Source organism: Chelonia mydas, chromosome 12 (assembly GCF_015237465.2).
Source record: "Chelonia mydas isolate rCheMyd1 chromosome 12, rCheMyd1.pri.v2, whole genome shotgun sequence".
Classification (NCBI taxonomy): domain Eukaryota; kingdom Metazoa; phylum Chordata; order Testudines; family Cheloniidae; genus Chelonia; species Chelonia mydas.
Genome location: NC_051252.2, coordinates 35359891 through 35381259, shown reverse-complemented (window position 1 = coordinate 35381259; position 21369 = coordinate 35359891).

Sequence of the window (21369 nt, the reverse complement as noted above, 5' to 3'; positions counted from 1 at the left end):
TAAGGTAGTAGAAGACAATTCTCATTAAAAACCCTTAGGAGGTTTTGAATATGCTTAGCCTTAGTGTCTATATGGACTTGAGAGGTGATATAGAGGTCATATAGAGATGACATTGGAGTCGTTGCTTAGGCACATTATCATAGTCCGAGTTTTATCTGCAGTGTGATTGTTGCCAATTGATTTTTTTAAATGATTTTTTAATGGAGCTGAGCCCCATCATGTTGGGTCTCCATGGAGAATTGCACCCTTAGACTTTTTTGGACAACGCTCAAAACATTTTCTCTACAATTATGTTTCTGTTTTGCTTCCAAATTTTATATAACTGTAGTTCATATAAACTAATCTTTCTCTTCAGTCTGGAGCCATTCATGCCTAGCAATTACATAAAGACCAAGAAAAACACACAGGTGGGATCAAATACTGCGCTCCTTTACACCAAAGCAAACCTGAAGCTAATTGAATTTCAGTGGAATACCTGTCAGCAGAATTTGGCCCACTGTTGTAGAGTAAAAGTAACATCGGTGCAGAGAGTTATATGTAAATTTATTGGGTCAAATCTCTGCAAGTGTAAATGGATGCATTTACCCCAGAAGAATGTTTGTTTCCTCAGTTTTTTTCTCAAGTTCGTATATGTTTAAGGAATAATAGCTTGAAATAATTTTATGAAGTTCTTTTACAGTGAACATATAGGACATATTAAGTTCTATACCAGTTTTGGTTGGAATTAATTATATTTTTGATACTAATTGTAAAAAAAAAACTCTACTTGGCAGAATTAATCACTGTAACTTTATTTTACTGTAATGCATGCAGTGGTAATGCTGTTAAAAGGTACTCCCACTGAGTTATTATGTGATCACATATGTTACTGACAGTGGCCAGAGCAAACCATTCAGTATAACTATTAACAATCATGAATAATGGCAATATCAGACTGATGCTCTGAGACATAAATATCAGAATATGCAATGTGTAAACTCAGTCTTATCACCGTAAAAAATTCAGGCTTCACACACATGCATATGGTTTCATAATGTACCCTGGATTGCAAAGAACAAATGGAATTTAGGAATGATTTGGTTTACAGTTCCCTTAAGTAACATTATCTTGTTAAAGACATTAACCTCAGGCCTTTACTGTTATATATTTGCTTTTATTGTTTTCATCCTGGGGAGCAACCTGTAGGAGAGACACTCAACAGGAAAAGAGGGTTCAAAGGTCATCAAAACATTGATTTTCAAGATGGCTGAACCGCTGTCTTGGGAGCACTGTGCAATTATGAAAAACAGACATCTCTGTTTAACCTTCCTTTTTTATTCAAAATCTTTGTGTGCCCTTTAAGAGCTAATAACTGGTTTTGGATTTAGCTCAGAATGGTAAATTGTGATAAATATGTTCTGCTACGTAAAATTTAACTAGTTGAAATATGTTCTCCTGTGCGCCATATAAAACTGTTAGGTAGCAGATGGAGTGAAAAGGATTCAAAGATATCCTTCCTCTACCCCTAGGTTCAAATGTGCTACTTGTGATTCTAAAATGAATTTGTGCTTTGCTAAAAAAAAATCCTATTTACCCTTGGGGCTTTTACGCAAGGTTCATTTGCTGTGGGTTCATGGGTGAGATATGTCCAAATTTACAAATCTTGAAATAAATATTAGGAATAACATTTCTATTGAAATTACTTGACAAGTCTTTGTTAAACTACATGGAAACTTTCTGCACATGCTCACCAGAATCAATTATATTCTTTCTTTCTTTCTTTCTTTCTTAAAAGCACTATGGATAGAAGTCTTCCTTTTATATGATAAGGTCTTTGGGGCTCTTCGTTATGTGTTGGTATAGGGCCTAGAAAACTGGGCCTTGATCCCTGATTGGTGCCCTTACCTGCTCCTGCAATATATGTAAATAATAATAAAAATATTAATTGACTTAGGTCCTTGGGCTGGCTTCCTGTCAGTGGAGCTCAGATGATCTTCTGGACTCTGCTAGGTTTCTTGCATTTAGCACCTGCTTGACCTGAGTAAGAAATAAGTAGTGGTACTCTCTCTCAAGTGCTAACTACTCCCGGTAGCAAAGGTTACATCGAAACTGCAATATAAGACCCATGGCTGGCCTGAGTCCGCTAGGTTAAGCTGCAGGGCTAAACATTGCAGTGTGGACATTCAGGTTGGGGCTGGATCTGAGACCCTCCCCCTTACGGGGTTTCAGAGTCCAGGCTCCAGCCCGAATCCAAGCATCTACACTACAATTTATAGCTCTGGGGGCCGAGTCAATAGACCCAGACTATAAGACTTGGTGCTGTGGGTTTTTTTTCATTGCAGTGTAGCTGTACCCAAAGTGATCTGTCGCTTATAACAGGTTGTGCTGATCTTCAGAATACAATTGTCCCTTGCCTATCTTACATGCTTTGACCATCAATGAAATAGTTAACAATGTGGAATTTAAATGATCATTTGAATTAACACTTTGAACTTCCCCACTCTGTAGAGCAAACTTCTCTGAGTCATTGCTTCAGTCTCTCTGCAGACTTCACTGCGCTACTTACAGTTGGCTCACATTTTGAAGGTTTTTTCCCCTCCGTACAACCATAAGGGCTAGAGACTTATGTCCTATTTTATTTTTTAAAGTAAGTTTGGATTCTGGAGCAAACGATAGCATCTCAGAAGATGTGGTGGTATATCATACCACTCTGTGTGGCCCCAATTTGAGCCCCAAGATGATAATTAGGAGGAAACTCAGTGAGGTTCTCCTCATAGTTTCCTAGGCACTCTATCACCCTCCAAAGCATTTGGTATGGCTCAAAGCCTATTTATTATTTTGCCTTTGCATGGAGGGCACAGGGTGAGAATTTAAACCTCCTTTACCAATGGAGTCTGGACACTGGAGTTCTTTATTCCCTAAACTATTATCTCCACTTTTTATAAATGGCAATATGTTTATAACACATCTTGTAGTAATTGATTAGGAAAGGATTCATTTGTGTCAACTACATATTAATTATGAATAGAGGGGGTGGTTCCCAAATGCACAAAGGGGAATTAGGCATTAAGGCAGTGTGACCTACTGGATGGAGTTCAGGACGGGGACTCAGGAGATCTGGGTTCTATTCCTGGCCTAGCCTGTCCTAGGGCAAGTCACTTCCCTCCCTGTGCCTCAGTTTCTCCCTCTGTAAAATGGAGATAATGATGTTGACTTCCTGTGTAGGGCGCTGAGAGTCTATTGATGAAAAAGCACTATATAAGAGCTAGGTGCTATTCTATTTATGCCTCACTCAAAGTACTTAAAAGATGCTACCTTCAAAAATGTTGAGTTGAAATTAGTCAGTGAATGATAGAGGGTAATAATTCATATTAAAAGACAGGAAACTTACTGTGTTAACTATGCATATGAATGCCTAGGAAACCTTGCATTTGAGTGCATTTGAGTGCAAAGTTGTCAGAAAACCTTTCTTCTCATAGTTGTCCGGCACATTTCTGTAACTTTCTCCAGTGTATTTTATGAAGCTGTGGGACTAAGTTCTTGATTCTGATTGGTAGAAAACGGATCATTTAAATTCCAGGAAATGCCTGATTTTTCCATTACAGCTGGTTTCTAATTAGAGAGGAATCCAGCTGCTCAGACAAGCTGTGGAATTATGAAATGTTAAAAATTAGTGGAAAAAAGCAATTAACAGTTATAATAACATTATCGTCAGACACTCAAAACTTCTAGGACCCGAGCCTGCAAACACTTACCGCTGGGAATAGTCCTCACTGCCACAAACACTCTCATTGCAGTTACAAATGACCAGAAAACAGCTTGTTCCTTAACTGTTTTGAGGTCAGCCTAAAGTCATTATTCGCATTGACTTCAATGACCAAGAACTGTTTGGCTGGATCTTCAGCTGGTATACATCAGTGGAGCTCTATTAACTTCAATGGAGCTCCGACAGCGTACAGAGCCTGAGGATCTGACTAGCTGACTTCAATGGGACCAGGAAGATTTATATGATATGATTCTGTAAACCGTTCAGCAGGACCGCTTGTGTAATGGTTTACAGAATTGGGCCATCGACTCTTAATGCTTGAGCTGACCATTTTGGGGACACAGTTGTGGAAACACTCCAGGGGTGTAGAGTTTACTACAGTGAGTAGCCCCACTGGAGTCAAGGAAATGCAGCTAACTGTATCAAGCTCAGCCCCAGAGCAGCGAACACATGGTCCGCTGCTCACTCGCAGCAGGCAGCATGGAAGAATGTTACCTTATTCGTTTGACTGCAAATTCATGATCCTGCATGGTTCTAAACAATTAAAAGTTAGTACTTCTCTCTGGGGTTCATACAAATCCAGGACTGATTTGCATCAGCCTGAAAAAGTTGATTTAAACACTGAGAGTAGGCTCTAATTAGTAGCAAATTAGCATGTTTAGCCAACTTTGCATTCTTTTCAAAGCTCTGGAATATTGCACATAACTGCTTACATAGTCAAGGGCCAGGCCTGTGAGGTCCTGGGCACGCTTAGTTCCTACTGACTTGATAAAGGGGTATTTCAGGATATTAGCAATAATACGATGCAAGTATTAAAACACAAGGCTCCAACGTAGTGAAAAAGCTCCCATGTTATCTGGAGAGTCTAGAAATCTGAGGATGTGTTAGAACTGGAAACAGCTGGTGGATATTAGACTTCTGTGCCAACATGTAGACAAGAAGCAGCCAAAGAACTCAGGAGACAATCTTTATTGCATGCATGTGTGTGTGCAGAACTGAGGGGTGTCAGGTGTGGAATGCTTCTGAGCCGAACCAGGGATGCTTGGATGGGTCTTGAAAGAGAAGGAAACGCATGGATGTCGCAGCCAAATGTTAACACAAACAGTGTTAGATCTTACTTACAGGGAGGGCCAATCCAACAACTTGGATCTGACCTCCCTTACCCAAGTCCAAATTCATGGGCTTGATTGTGTTCTCACTTGTACCAGTGTCAATCGGGAATAACTCCCTTAATGTCCGTGGAATTTACACTTTTGTAAAACCAGAGTGAATGGTCATATATCTCCGTAATGGATTGATCCAAACATCACTAAACTTGGTGTTTTGACATCCAGATCCAAACTATATTCCTGGCCATGACCCCAAGGATCTAGTCCAGCAGGCAGGGATTCCTGGGGTGCAGCAAGGCCTTGTCGTGCCACATTTCTCTTGAGAACTTCCTGTAGCATGGGGCCAAGCGGTGGGTAGCAAAGAACTGCTCTGCTGACACCCTGCCACTGAAATAGGAGAATCCTTGAGGAAGGTGGTAAAACTGACTTTCCAGCTGCTTTTGCTGTGCAAGAATAGCACAAAGCTGGCTGAGTAGTGCCAAGAATCAGGCACCTGGTATTTAGATTTAGCCCGTTCTAGAGAGGTTTGAGCTGAAAACTGGCATCCAAATCTGGATGTGAATCTGGGCTCAGATCTGGTGATTTTTGGTTCAGGCCTCTCTGTAGTTCTGGTATGAAACAAATGATTGAGTACAAAGCTGTGGGGGTGTATTTGCAGTGGATACGTATGGCTCTGGATAGGAAGATGAGTCACTATGGCGGGGTGGCGCCTAACAATTACTGGAACTCTATGAAGTAGTTGAAAATGTTTCCAGACGATGTGTGGCCAAAGGCTTCTTCAAGGATTTAAAGGCTAAAAGTTAGATTTCAAGAAAACAAGAAGAGTCTAGCAGCTCCACCCCCTTCAGAAGGACGGCCACAATGACCTGGGACAGATAAAGGTACAGAAATGGAGTGGCTATGGGCTGAAATGTACTACACAAGAAGGATATTGGACGCCAACTGGGAGAACAACATGCAAATAACTGTTGTTAATTGGAGAGCAGACAAATTCAGATAGATGCTGTATCTCCAACCTCAGGGATTTTAAAGGCCTATGAATTCATAGCTGAAATTGATAGTTTCCTACCCACAGTGTTCCAAACTGCAGTTGGGAATGCCCCCGTGCGTTCACCGCTTTTAAGGATTTCAGATTGGTATCGCCATGAAAAAGCAAATGTTCTGGACGAGGCTTGGCAAGAGTACACTGTACTTTGCAAATCCTATATCCCAAGGAGTTTGCACATCATATTCCCTTGTAAGAGGGAAGCTCAGCAGCCAATCAGAGTCTGTCTCTGTTTGCAGAGAGGGGGCATTCTTCCATCGGCAGAAGTTGGATCTAATAGCTCTTTTCCATCTCTCATTTCTATGATTTACATAGGTTGAGCATATTACCAATGTTATCCTTGTAAATGATTATATTTACAGAGCGAAACCCCAGGTATTTTTCATATGACTGTGTCTACAACCTATTGTAGTTAGATAATGTGTACAGCAGCCATTGTGGCATAATGTGGAATTTGTTATAGGCGTTTGGTAGCCTGAGGTACAATATCTGATCACAGTACTTAATGTTGACACTGATTTAATGTATGTGTTTCTATATGTCGAGATTCTGCTGCACAAGGGCTTTAGAGGACTGATTTTCAGAGTTTTTTCAGCAACACTTGCTCCCACTCAGGCCAAAGGACTATGAAAATCAGCCCATAAGTCTGCTCTAGGGCCAAGTCGCAAAGATGGGAGTGCAATTCAGTTACAACAAAGAAAGAACATCTTTCTCCAGAGCAGATTTCCCTCCCCCACTTTGGATTTCCAAACTTGGAACGTGGATTAAAATATGGAACATGACATTACGCACAACCTGTCAGAGCAGCCTTACAGAACCCAGGACAGTTAGCCAAAGCAAACTAGCCTCTCTAATTACAGGTGAAAAAATATTTGTAACAAACCTTTAAAAAGAATTAAAATTACACTGCATCAGAAGACAAGGTTTTCCTTTGTGCGCTATCAGAAGGGCTTCCAGTTTGCACAGGCCCTGTGATGTCAATGTGTCAGCTGGGACAATGTATTTTTCATCTCAGGCATCATATAAATAAGTATTTTGTACCTTACCAGTGTCTCTCTCATTCTCGGTAAAGGAGGCCCACAATAAACAGAAACACGAGCTATACAAATATAGGGCCAGATCCTCAGCTGGGGTAAATTGGCATATGTTCATTGATTTCAGTAGAGCTATCCTGATTGACCTGAGCTGTGAATCTGGTCCATACTTTGCTGGAACAGATATTCTTTTTTTCAAGGATAATGAAGTTGAAAGAATCATAATATTCAAAAATGTTTCTTTAAAGTCGGTGCAAGCTCTGAAAATTACAATAAGCTTCTGGAGAACTAGGAGGAAATACAGGCTCCTTGCCTGTTTCATTCTGAAAAGTCTGCACTTGCTTTTTATACCATCAAAGCTAACATGCCCATTACTGTGGTATCTAGACACTACAGGGTATGTCTACACTGCAATTAAACACTTGCAGCAGGCTGTGTCAGGGGGCTTGGGCTATGGGGCTGTTTAATTGTGGTGCCGATGTTCAGGCTTGGGCTGGAGCCCGAGCTCTGGGAGTCCGCGAGGGACAGATGCCGGACCCTAAATGTCCCTACTGAGGATTTCCCTTGTATAGGGAAATCCTCTAGTAGGATAATACAAGCATAGCTGGCCTCCCACCTCTCTGTTTCACAGCTTAGGCATTCATCAGCTGCCAGAACTGCCTTTTGTCACCTGTTGTAGCCAGGCAATATTTAGAGTAGCCCTTAGGCTGCACCAACCTTCTGTTGGGCCCAGGATCAAGAGAGTAGTGAACGTGGCTCATGTATCTAGTGATGCTCAGCTGAATCAAGGGACTGGGTCCCAAGATTTGTCAATCTGAGGGCATGGGTCTAGGATCACAATCCTGGGACCTTCCACACAAGGACCTGTAAGAACGGTATCCAGGGACCATTTATTGTTACTGGGGGAATGAATTGTTTTGTTAAATGCTTTTTGACCAGAACTTGCAATTTGAGATGTCAGTGGAAAGGCAGCATCTTTGACAGTTAATGATTATTCCTGGAAAACCCAGACACAGCAATCTTTCATCCCCTGGAGAATGCAGTGCCCACCCAGCTAGCCCTATTGTTGAGTGATTTTGGCACTACCAAGTTAAAAACTAATAGCGCTGGCAAGAATCAGGCTTCTGCAGAACTCTATGTAATGCACTTCCGTTCGGCTCTGCGGCATCTCTGCTGTTATATGGCCGGGCTACACCCAGCAGATTCCCAAGATCCAAGAAGATGTGGAGGATCTGCCAAAAGCCCCCTGTGTGGAAACCTTTTGTCTCTGCACTGACTCTGGGAGCTTCCTAAAAACTCCTTCTGGCTCCCTGGTCTGTGAATGTCCCTGGACTTCCCACTCTCATGAATGGGGCTCTGCAGGAAAGGTAATAGAATTGCAAGCGTTCCTGCAAGCAGGAGGGGTAATACTCATTCCACTGCCAACACATGGATCTTGTATCCCACAGGGTCTTAGAAAAAGGGGATGATGATGAAGAGATGGCTGAATTCCCCCTTCCATGCAGTCTACAGGAAGATGTTTGCCCCAAAGGTCCCTGTGGACATGGGTTGATAAAAGTGATTGGGTCCAGATTGTAAGCAATTTGGGAGGGGAGCAATCTTTTCGTTTTGTGTTTTTACAGCATCTAGCACAATGGAGTCCTGGTACGTGACTGGAGCTCCTGGGCACTATGGAAATACAAATAAATAATGAAGATCCTCATTAGAGCTGGGTGGGAAATTATTTGACAGCATTTTTCTGATGGAAAATGTCAGTAAAAATTTTCCATTTTCCAGCCAGACCTAGTACCCCTGCTTTAAACAGGAGCTGGTCAGAAAATGGGGAAAGGGAGGTGGGGGTATTTTCCTGTGGACGTTTTTGACAATTTTTTTAAAATAACTTTCATCAAAATATTCCGCAGAAACCTCTAATTTCTGTATTTAAAAAAGTTAAACTCTTTGGCCTCAAAAGTTTCGGGTTTTCAGATTTGGGGGTTTTCCATGACAAGTTTGAAGTTTTTGCAGAAAGCAAACAAGAAGATTAATTTCAACAAAGAATTTTCAACCAGAACTACTGCAAACCTTAACTTAAACCTCCTCCGGTCTTTTGTATCCCGCACTTGGCTTTGCATGTTGGATCCTCTTTCTGTTGCTGTTTACACCAGAAAGCATCTTTAATTTTTTTTTTAAACTCTGATTCTCAAAAATGCTAAGTGTGCAAAAGGCTCCTATTGAAATGTAAAGGGATCTGTGGGTTCCCTGCACTTCTAAAAGCCAAGCCATTAATAATTAATCAAAGGTATCTTCTTAATGTTATTAAGCAAGTGCATAACTAGCCTGTGGAACAAGCCATCAGGGAGGCCAAACAGCTTATGGGATTCAAAAATGGATTGTATATTTCTATGGGTAATGAGAACATGAGATTATTTTACAAAAACAAATCCAACCCACAAAAGTTTGGTAGGAATATAAACCCTCATGTTTCAGGGCATAATCCAAACTCCAGCTGAGGAGTCAGGAAGAAATACTTCTATGACAGGTTATTACATAATTGCCCACTTCATGGTTTCTGGCGCCTTCCTCTGAGGCATCCGGCATTGGCCACTCTTGGAACCAGAATGCTGGAGTAGGAGGACAACTGGTCGGCTTCAGTATGGCAAATTGGTAAGAATAGAATTCCTGTGCTATTAGTGAGGATAGGCAGTTCATTGGCCTGATCATCAGTCCATCAGGCAAAAATAGGTGTTTTGCTAATGCTTTACCTATCAGCATCTCCCCTGATCAAGCTGTGCCATCTACTTCAACTTGAACTTGACCATGAATCAACAAAAGGTCTTGATTTTTTTTTCTTTAAAAGCCAGTTTCCTTCAACAGGTGTTTGCTGTGTCTGAGGTTACTTTGTTTATATAACCCTTGTTCCATTTGGAAGGATGAAAAATATCACTCCATTTTATTGTAAACAGACTTAGGTTCTATTAAACACTAAAAGGAAAGGTTACAGGATTAGTCATACTCTCTCCCATTCCCTCTTTTTTAAAAAAAAAAAAAATGCATAGGGGCCAACAAATATTCTTTCCTCTGATGTAATCTGGGGGGGGAAGAGAAAGATGATCTCTAGGCCGCTAAAAGAGGGGGTAAAACGTCCATTTGAACTATAGTGGTGAGCTGGGGGATGTCTACAAAGAGCTGTTTGCAATGTGTGGGGTCCTTGCGTGCTGGCTATCAGTTTTCAAATATGAGTTTGGAATCCTGTCCAGGTTTTATCTACTGTTCATTGCCAACAATTTCCATTTTGATTTTTTTTTTTTTAACTTTCTTGACAAACAGCCATGAGTGGAAGCTTGATCATGGAAAGACAATCTTTTATAATGACAGATGCAGAGCCAGGAATCCATGTCAAAGGGCCAAGATGCTGTATTGCTTTAAAAAAAAGTCCGAGTAAGGACAGGGCTGAGATGCGTGTGGGGGATGGGGAGGGAGGGATTGTAGCGGGCCCTGGCCTAGGTACACCGAGGGTGGGCAACAGGTGAGCTGTTATTAATAGGCTAGCAAGACATATGTTAAATGATGCTACACTCAGTGCAAGATACTAAACTTCTTTTCCATTAGCCTCCCTCTCACAGAGCTTGCACGTGTCCTGCCTTCCCCCTCCTGCCCCCCACCCCTTAACTCAACCTTGCCTAAGCCCCACTCCCAGCATTTCAAGCTGGCATGTTGTAAACTAAGTGAAGTGTATAAATGGGCTCCCTTCGAAGTGTGTGCCTCAGTCCTAGCAATGGGGCATAGCAACTGACAAGGCCCCTAACATAATGCATGTGTGCAAAAGCCGCGTTATGAATCATCTGCTGGTTTAAACTGAGCTATTAAGAATCCAGAGTCAGAGCAAATTCCATCATTGCTCTGGGAGTAGGGAAAGCAGGTGTTTTTTTCCATAAACTGTCCTTAGCACTAAAGTTAACTGCAATAAATTGAACAGGGGAGGGGAACAGCAGATGTTAGTGCAGGAATCCATGTGCTGTGTCTGAAAAATTAAGCTAAATATAGATTTTTTTATTTAAAACAAACAAACAAACAAAAACCAATGACCTCTTTCCTTTCTGGATAACAATTTTATCCCTTGTTTTCAGTTCCAAGATACGCACTTTTCATCCTTCATTAAAGAATTATTAATTGCTCTCTTCTGCCCAAGCAAATTAAAGCTGACAACTCATGGGTCACTCATGCATCTTGTCAGTTTAGGTCTTATCTGCTGTGTACACTCCACTCACAGCCAGGCCTGCGTGTAGGGTTTTGCTGCTTAGCCTTATTTGCCAAGGACGGTGTGAAGGGAGTATTCTGCATGTATATTACTGGAGATTATTAACAGGCTTCTCTAATAAATAATTCCTCCCAGCATAACCCACAATCAGGACACACAGAAAAATGATTTTTTCTAATTGTTTGTGTGCTTCCCTAAAAACCCATTAGATCTTTAAGGGTTTTTTAACTACCAGCTCCTAAAGGCAGGATGGGTAAATGTTAAACCTGGACTTTGCCAAATGCAGCTTACTAATAATAATTCTTGAGTGTAAATTGTTTAAAATTAGAGGAGAATGGAGTCTAATGCTCCAATTTCTTGAACAGTATCAACCGTTCCCTTATAGTTGCTTATTAAGGCTGCAGAGGGAGATTCGTTTGCAAGAGTTCAAGGCTCAAGGAAGCTGAAACAATACCTACGGGGTATCAGGAGTGTTTCAGAAAATTGTTTGTGGGAGGTGCACAACTGCCTGAGTGTACCAAGGGACAGACAACCTGCATCCATTGAAGACAACTGAAGGATCAGCCTTTGATATCTTGTCGTTGACGTTAGATATTGGCACCCCAGCAAAGAACGCATCTGATTGTGTGCTTGTACGCCTACCAGCTCACTGAAAGGTCACCTTTCCCAATGCACAACAACATCCTCGTTTCCCACAACCACCATGGACCGCCCCCTGATTTCTCCTAACCTCAGACCTGGAAAGCCTTTCCAACTGATTATTCTGCCAGTAATAGATACCACCCAGGAGCTAGTGTGCTCACACACACATGCTCACCTCTCTGTTGTAGCTGTTACCAGGCTGATGCAAGGAGAGCTGGTGGGAGGGTTATGACAGGCTGCTTGTGAATTTGGGGGGGGAATGGTGGAGGGGCTTCCTTCCACACCCCACCTCTCCCCCAAATTAATACAAGGAAAAAATGAATGAGAAACTGACTAGACTGCCTTGATAGCTAATTATTTAGGAGGAAAAAAACTAGATGTCTTTATCTCTCTCATTCCCTCAGCCTCTGGTATTTTCGTTTTTCCCTACACATGTAAAAAGCCACAATAGAAAAGTTCACCCATGGATTCTGTTGCTTTCGGGTGTTAGTGTCAGCAGAATATGAACTAAAATTGCCCATCCGTGTGGAGAAGAAGGGGGAGAAGTGGAAGGAGATATTTCTAAGACAGACACAAACACACACACTGCAATAGTCTAACACAAGTCAATCTCGACGGAGAGGTAATGAACAATTTTTCTTTCTTCCCTCTCTCCTTTTCCTGACCTGGATAAAACTTGTAGACTTGAAAAGCTGAATCTGCCAGACCCAGTCATCCATTTCCATCCCTTCTCCCTCCCCCAGTTTACCTAACAGACTGTATAAACACAGGAAATGTGGTTATTTTCCAGAAATTGATGTACAACTGTTTTGTAAGCTATGTTCTCTCGAAAAAGACAAGGCTTAAGGGAGAAGGAACCAAATTCCATGACTTAACAGGCTCCGGATCAGGCCTTGAACCAGCGGTGGTGCCATTCTGAAAGTCTAGAAATGGGATATTGAAAAATCTGTTTATTGTTTTGCTTCTGATTAAAAAAACACTGAATCTCTGTGCGGGGGGGGAGGAGGTTGTCACTGATAATCTCATATTCTATCTTTCAATGTCTTTTCAGATACTGAAAACTTTTCCAAGTCAGGTGTTTCCATGGGGCCTTTTTGTTGTTTTCCTCAACCACATGGCAAGAGAAGAAACCAGGTTGGGAGATAAGAATATTTGCATGTTCAGAGCCAGCGCTGCCTGATTGGTTGTATGTTTGCTAATATAGGAGAAATATTTTATTGGCCTCCCTAGCTGAGTCAACACCATTTTAAAAAGATGGTAGCATTAAGGTTTTATTTGGAGATCAGAGTGGTGCCAGTCTTTATGTTGCAAAGCTGAATTGTTCTTAACTGTAAACAAGGCTTCTGGGAGGTTTTTTTTGTGTGGGGGTGGATGGGATTCATTTCACTTTGGAAGGTTTATTTTAGCAATTTTTAAGCTTTATGTAGATGTCCAAAAACTGGGGCTGGGGGGGGGGGCTCTCTCTTTTTATATACTATAACGAGTATGCTCTTTGTAACATTCCCTTGTGCACTTTCATACAGTACTGTTTCAAACAGCACTGTGCTAAAGCACACTAGGGAACCTTTACTGCATGCCAGAAGGGTTTGCAGGGACCAGATAAAGTGCAACACTTTAGAAATCACATCCTGGAGTCTGCAATAGTGTTCCATGTAGACAAGCCCTTGGGTACAAGTAACCACTCCCGGTGTTTACTGGATACACACTAATTTCATTTTTATGGGGGTTAGAACCAACTATCAGAAGCCCCAACTATCTATCAGAGGTTCTCAACATTTTCCATGCCTTCACCCCATGATATATCAGGGGAAAAGTTCTGGGAACTCCTCCTCCTATAATTTCAGAATCCCCCTCCTATCTAGCTATAAAGAAAACCAAGATGGTTTCTCAGCCTGGGGTAGTGATCATATCCTCAAAGTCCTGAAAAGTCCAAAACTGTGGAGTTGATCCTGAAGGTGGCTCTATGTATGGGCCTGGTCCAACTTCCATCGAAGTCCATGGGAGTGTTTCCATTGCCTTCAATAGGAGTTGGATGAGGCCCTACATAAACTCACAAAAAGAAAAGGAGGACTTGTGGCACCTTAGAGACTAACCAATTTATTTGAGCATGAGCTTTCGTGAGCTACAGCTCACTTCATCGGATGGCTTATGCTCAAATAAATTGGTTAGTCTCTAAGGTGCCACAAGTCCTCCTTTTCTTTTTGCGAATACAGACTAACACGGCGGCTACTCTGAAACCGTACAAAAACTCGGTAGTTGGCCAGATCCCTAGGCAGGCAAAACTCCCATTGAAGTCTAATGAGGACTGTAATTTAGGGCCCCACAAGCCTGTTTCCTTGTTACTATATAAAAATAAAATAAGAACTCTGAGTCATGAGCGTCTCCCAGTCTATGTAAATCAGCCTGCTTCTGAGAGCCTCCACCTGTCCCTCACGACACAAAGCTGGCATTGCTGCCTTCATTAGAGGGTTTGGGTTTTCCTTTGCAAACATATAGGTTTGCTAGTGTGCCCACTGATGCAAGTAATGCGAATAAGCCTTTGCAATTCTAGAGCCTCAGAGTATCTCAAACGTGCGTAACGAATGTGAATGAATTTAGCTCGAAATAGCTCTCTTAACTCCCCCTTTTATAGGTGGGGAAACTGAGGCACGGAAAGATCAGTTCACAAAGCAAGTCTGAGGCAGGGGAAAATAACTCTGATTTCCCTCATCCCAGCCCTGTGCTTTAACCACAGGATCGTGCTTCCCGGCATTTGATGGTTTGCATCGCAAAATCCTTCACGAGTAACTTTCTTCACTGAGCATTATTTGCAATTGACTGAAAAGGTGAATGGGCAGAGATGTGTTTTAATGGATCTATCGTCATGCAAATGGCACGTTGTCAAACAAACCAAATCCTGCCAAGAGCCTCATCTAGGCAGAGTATTATTTATGTTGCGTGTTAACTTGCTTTCTGTCCTGGTCCTGCTCCTAGATCAGTTTCTGCGAGCAAGCTGCGGGTGAAACCCACTCTTTTCCCCGATCTGATTAATTTCAACTCAAATGAGAGCCAATCACCTTATTATTAAACACAAATAAAACTCATGCAATGCTATATGGCCGTTTCTAGAAGACTGAAGTCACTGGAGATTGTCGCCGTCCGTTATTTCGCACGGGGAGGGGTTATCAGATGTACATTTCTGTGGATGCGCCTCTGATCTGAACCGGTTCGACGTTAAGTCACGAAGCTTCCAAATTAAAACCCACTACTCCGATCTCCTGCATTGCTGGGAATATTTTGATTTAAATCTTGCACGAAACTTTGCTCCACAGATTCGCTCTCCTTCCTACTAGTTCAGCTGCTGGCTTCATTTCCAGCTTTTGGACGATGCTCCAAAACAGTCTCTCCATGGAGAATGATTTCAGAGTAGCAGCCGTGTTAGTCTGAAAGAAAAGGAGGACTTGTGGCACCTTAGAGACTAACAAATTTATTTCAGCATAAGCTTTCCTGAGCTACAGCATCTGATGAAGTGAGCTGTAGCTCACGAAAGCTTATGCTGAAATACATTTGTTAGTCTCTAAGGTGCCACAAGTCCTCCTTTTCTCAGTGGAGAATGTTTCCGGTTCCGAACTGGGGAGGAGGAGAGCAGGCATCATGGGAAGATACATTTTAAATGTGTTAAGATTGCAACTGAGTTTAATTCTCGGTCAGACTCTGCTGGAATTAGCAAGGGGCGTATTAATGTTGGCTCCCTAAAACACGTGTATTCTTATTGCCTTCAGGAGACATTAAATCATAGGAAACCGACTTCTCCACTGAATCGTCCAACTCACTGGGCTCAGGGAAAAACCTGGGCGTAAACTGAAGCTATTAGTAGCCTCAAAGTGATGACAGGGCAATAAATTACTAATTAACCTTTCAGAACAGGTCAACACCTTGGGGGATGAGTGTGAAAACATGAAGTAGTCACCTGACAAAACCCTTAGAAAGCCAGCCCCTTCGCTCTAGTGAGGGGTCTCCTATAACCCTTGGAGAGGTCCCAGAAACAACGCGCCCTCTCCCCAAGTAGCTCTATTAAAAGGTGGTGGGTGACCAATCCGGAAAGTTTTAAAAACCAAATCCCTGTACAACTTTTCCTGAGTGATGTACCCGAGTGGTCGGATCCTAATCTCTAAACTGTACCGTTAAATCTGTGTGTAAATGCTGATTAGCTTCTCTGCGTATCCTATGAGTTTTAAACACTAACTTTATATTTGTGGCTAATCTAAGCACTGTACTCCGATGTACAGACACTCTGTTCCCAACCTAGGTATTCTATACTTTTGTTTTAACATCAGCTTTAATCACATTTTGGATTCTCTCCCGGCTTCCCAGTAGGGCAGGCTAAACGCATCACCAAAACCACGCTTTGTTTGCCTTGCGCCTCGTAGGTACTTCGGTAAGTTTATAAGGCGATTTAATTTGTGCTGTCAGGATGGCAATAAAGGCCAGTCTTGTTAGAGCTGGGCTTCTCCCAGCCCTCGGTGGTAGCCAACTAAGAACACTGCTGGGGCTCTGCTTTGCTAGGTTTTCTCTGGGTCTGACCGGAGAGAGAGACCGCGGCGAGCTCCGGGGTTGGAGTCCCCTGGCACTCCCCGGGGAGCAGGGAGCGCTGCTGGGTTTCTCTAGCCCACGACGCACCCTCAGAGCAGCGTTATCGAAGCACCAGCTCTCCTCGCCTCTCCAGCCAAGCCTCAGAAATCTGTCCTGGGAGTTAGGAGGCGGATCAGGTCTCCCTTATTCCTGGGCGGCCGAGCGAGAGAGGCTTAGGTCTCCCGGCTGGTTGCATCGATCTCATTGTGCTTGCCAAGCTGCCTGATTTGGGAATAATGTCAGTTCCTGGTAGCAGGATGCGCTCTAGTCCCCTCCTCCACATCCAGGGTTGCTTTTTGAGGTGGCTTCCAAAACTTTTTCGGTGACCCATGGCAAGCCTCAGTTGAGTGGTAGCCTTGATTTGCCCTGGGGCTCCAGTCACCCACAAGCAAAATCTTGGTGGCATGCACTAAATTCGTTCCCCCTCTCTCATTGGGGCGTGTGGTGAGCAGCTTTCTCAGCCTTCAGTGACTCCTAAACTTAATGTAAAGGACTGCAAAGCCCACAGGGGCACTCAGTTTAGTTTGCGGCTTCCTACATTACAACAGCTAATAATTAAAGCACCGAGGGCCCTGACTCCCTTGATGCTGATGGAGTAATTTGCCCGTGCAGTGGTTTCATCGCACAAATGTTTACAATAATGAACGCTCTGCTATTCCGACCTGATTAGGGCAATCAGCCTCATTAGAAGAGACAATCAGATATTTTTAACCCCCCCCCCCCAGCTTTTTAAAAATAATCTCTGTAACATAACGGTGAGCCCAATCCCCCATACTCTGTAGCCTGCAGAAGAAGAAAACAAATGCAACTGCGACCACCCATGAAGTTCAGGGCGAGTTTCGAAACGTGACACGTCTCATTTTCAGGGAACAGCTTTCAGTGGTGTCTCTTTTATTGATCATTTCCACAGCATACGCCTTGCATTTGCTGCAGATCGCTCTGGCGAACGTTGGATCCTTCTTGCATTGATTCCATGGGGCCAGAGGTATGGTCAAAAGCAATCCATTTGAGAAGGAAAAGTCCCGGGGGTAGGCTTTTCTCAGGCAGACATGTCCGGAATTAACGTTGATCAGACGCATGCAGAAAGCCCTGGAAACTAAAACCAGGCCATTTGCCGTCGTGTATGTATTTGCGCCTCTGTTAAGGCAAAAGCAGCTGTATGCTCAGTATTGAGAAGGAGACTGCAACCGATATTACAAGAAGCCGTGCTTCCTGTTAAATTTGCACATCCGAGAACCGGACCACAACATAAAAATGTACAATCAAGAGCTGGGGGGGGGGATATGTTCCTGGTGCTTGGGGATGTATTTGCAATTGGCATTCCTCAGCATATTGTTGCTGATCAAGCAGGAGGCTTTGCCAATAGTGTTGGCATCAAAGGCTTTTCAATTTTAATGGTGTATGACATTTCTGAGACCAGATATGGCTCAGCAAATCATATTTTAATAGCCCTACCTTTAAAAATGGCCTGGCTTGGCGTGTACCCCGTAATATTTTAATTTCTCAGCTCTGATGAGCTTAATTCCAAGCAGGTATTCAGTTTCTACATTTATAAATCTTGCTCCCAGATGTTAAATGCCACAGGACTAGCGAGAACAACTATACAAATATAATATTTAATACCAAATGTCAGCTAGGGTGTTCCACTCAATTTCCTGGAAAGATCTTTAAACTCTTCTTATTTAGGTTGAATGCCCAATCAGTTCCATACACAAGCCCTAGCCCAGTTGCTATGTAATTCCGCATAACTAAGTTCTCTAATTTCTGAAATGCAAATGTAGAGCAGATGTAGGTGGTGGTGGTGAGGGAGGGAAGCTTTCTTCATTTTTAGCAGCACTAGTTATTAGCGGGGGGGGGGGGTGGAGGGGGCGAGAGAGCTAACCCATTGACTAGCTGTGCAAGATTTAAAAAAAGAGAGAGCTTGTACATTTGGGATTTGATCCAAAGTCCATTGAAGTTAGTGGGAGTCTGTCCACTGATTTCAATGGACTTTGGCCCTGGCCCTTATAGGATGGATGCATACGCTGGCTTTTCAATAGAAAATCGTATGTATGTAACCTTGTGCCTCTAACTATCAGGGCTGGTAAAGGCATAAACAACCCAGAAGCTGGTTAACTTCCAGAAAATCTTACAGTAACTCAAGAGGCTGATGAATTGGATGAATGAGAGGAAACAGTTTTTCACCTGTAGCCCATCAGTTGGAATAACTTCAGCTCAGATTAGGACTGACCAAACATGGGGGCCAGTTAATAGCTGTTTGGTGGCTATATGAGATGAGTAGATGGCCTCACTCCAGTTTGCAGTGGACCAGAGTTCATAGCATTAATCAAAACACACCATCACTCTAATTAGACCGCTGCCTATCATGTCTCATTGCTTGTATTCCCCATACGTCTGCCTGTATCCATCTGTTGTCTCTTGTCTTATACTTGGGTTATACACTCTTTGGGGTAGGGACCATCTAATTCAAACCAATGGGCAAATATATAGTTGACTTTGTGTAGAAACATTGTAGCAAAGTGCCAAAGAAGTCAAGAACTTGACATCAGTTTGGAAATCCACCTAGTCCTAAGTCTACAAGTGTTATAATTATTATCCTCTGTTACATCTATTTCTGTTCCAGCTTCATTGAGCCTTCCACAGCCTCAATATATTTCCATATTCCACCAGGGAAAGAACAGATTTACCCCTGGGAAGTCTTATTATTCCATGAAGACACTACTCAGTCATTCAGGGTATGCCTTACTCCTGGGGGAATTCTGAGCCAAAAAATTAAAAATTCTGCGCACAATATTTTAAAATTCTGCATATTTTATTTGTCAAAATAACACTATATAATCACACCCATTTCAATTATTTGGGTAATTTATTCAAAGTACTGTCAGAAAGTATGTCTAATAATACAGACACACACAAAAAGTTTCCCCCAGGAGTAGAGAGTTAAAGAAACCCCTATGACATCCCAGATCCTTTTTCTCTGCCCCTGCATTCCCCCAGAGCCCAGCTGGGGAGCCAGAAACTCAGACCCCTCCCCTCCATAGCCCTGCCGTGCCCCCCCCCAGCCCAGATACTCACATCCCTTCTCCCCAGAGCCCAGCTGCAGGCTTCCCCCTGGCCCAGACACTTACACCCTGTACCCTCCTAGAGCCCAGGGATCCAGAGGGAGAAACAGCCTGATGTTGGGTCCTGGGCTTGCATGGAATTTCCTGCACGCATCTCCTTCCTTCAGAGGGTGCTGGGAACTGTAACTGCTGTAACTGTAACTGCTGGGAACCCTCCAGTCCCCTCCCCCTCCCCCCGGCCTTATCTTCTGTTTGTGAGCTGGGCTCTGCCGGGTCCAATGGACCCTAGTGGTGGCCAAAAGCACTGCAGCCCATTTCTGGCGGGGGGGAAGGGGGGAAGGAAATTCTGTGCACGCATTGTTCATTTCTGCAAAATTCTGCATTGCACAGTGACACAAAATTCCCCCCAGGAGTAATGCCTACATTTCAAGGGAAAGTCTGATTGTAGTGTGGGTAGCTACATCTAGCTAACATGGAAGTGTAGATGTGCCAGCGCGGACTTCAGCATGCATTAGCAGCCTGATTACACACCCAGGCTCCCCAGCAGGCTTGTACTCAGGCTGCTAGCCCATAATTAATGCTAGCATGGGTATGTCTATCTGTGCTACAATCACACCTTCCTTTGCAGCACAGACATACCTTTAGTGCGCCATCAAGACCTCACTTGGTTTTCAGATATTAATGATGGAGGAAAAAACTACCCTGAAATGTCTTTCTTTCTACAAAACTTGTTCTAAATTTCAGATCAAAGAAAAAGTTTTAAACTTTTTGAAAAGTAAAAATTCACATTTACAAAAATAAGCTGCGTTTTGTGGAACGTGTACTTGCTTCGGTTAATTTCTTTATGGCTTTGGGGATCTGATCCCTTCGCTCTGATCACCTTTCTCATAGGGCTGGATTAAGGCAATCTGGAGCTCTAGGTACACTAACACACAGCACAACACCCCAGGACTCTGCGCCTGTCCCTTGGCCCCTTCTCCCATTTGGAATGGTGGTATCAAGCAGCTCCTCTCCCTTCCCAAAGATGCGTGGGGCTAGCCCCCTTCTCTCAACCCCCCCTACCTCCCCCAGAGGTGACAGCAAGGCCTATCTCCTGTGGGAAGCTTAAGTGGCAGTAAGTATCAAGGTTCAGTATTCTTTTTCCCCATGGAGAGGCAGAGGAGACAGTGTGACATCACCCTCAGTATTTTCCCCAGCAGCTGGGGCACATCAATTCAGATGGGTCCACCAGTCTTCTCCTCTTGCCATAACCAGAGGCCTCGTATGAGTGTGATCCTGACAGGGGCCCTCAGAGCTGTGGGTCTGAGAGATAATACCCCTGTGGATAGCCATAGTAGAAATCCATTTTTATTTGTTAGGATTTTGATGGGTAATAGCAATGTTTATTTTTAAGCATTATTTTATATGTTTATCCATTTCAGTGTTCACAGTTGCAGGAAATTATGGGGGGAAAGGGTCAGACAATTATTTAATGACAATACACATGGTGATTCAAAAAAGTTAAAGCCTCATAAACCATTCAGACACACACTCTCAGCATCACATGTCCAGATATAAAAAGTAAATATCCTTAAATCAACCAACCATAGCTGTTTTTACTGTTCATTCCTCATCCATTTGTAACAAGCCCAATTTAAAAGTCGAAATCACTGGATTTTGACTAGAACGAATAAGTTCCAAAGCAGTGTTTTTCTTACTTTGCCTATCTGTAAATGTTTATTGTCATGAATGGAAATATTTTTTGTCAGTTTGTGGGAGTTCGGTGACATCGATGTTTACCAATTAAAAATCTAATTCTTCCAAGCCTACCTATGGAGATTCCCGGAACAGTTTATAGCTATCAAACTATTGTTCCAGCAGGCTCAGGAAGAAAGCCTTGCATAA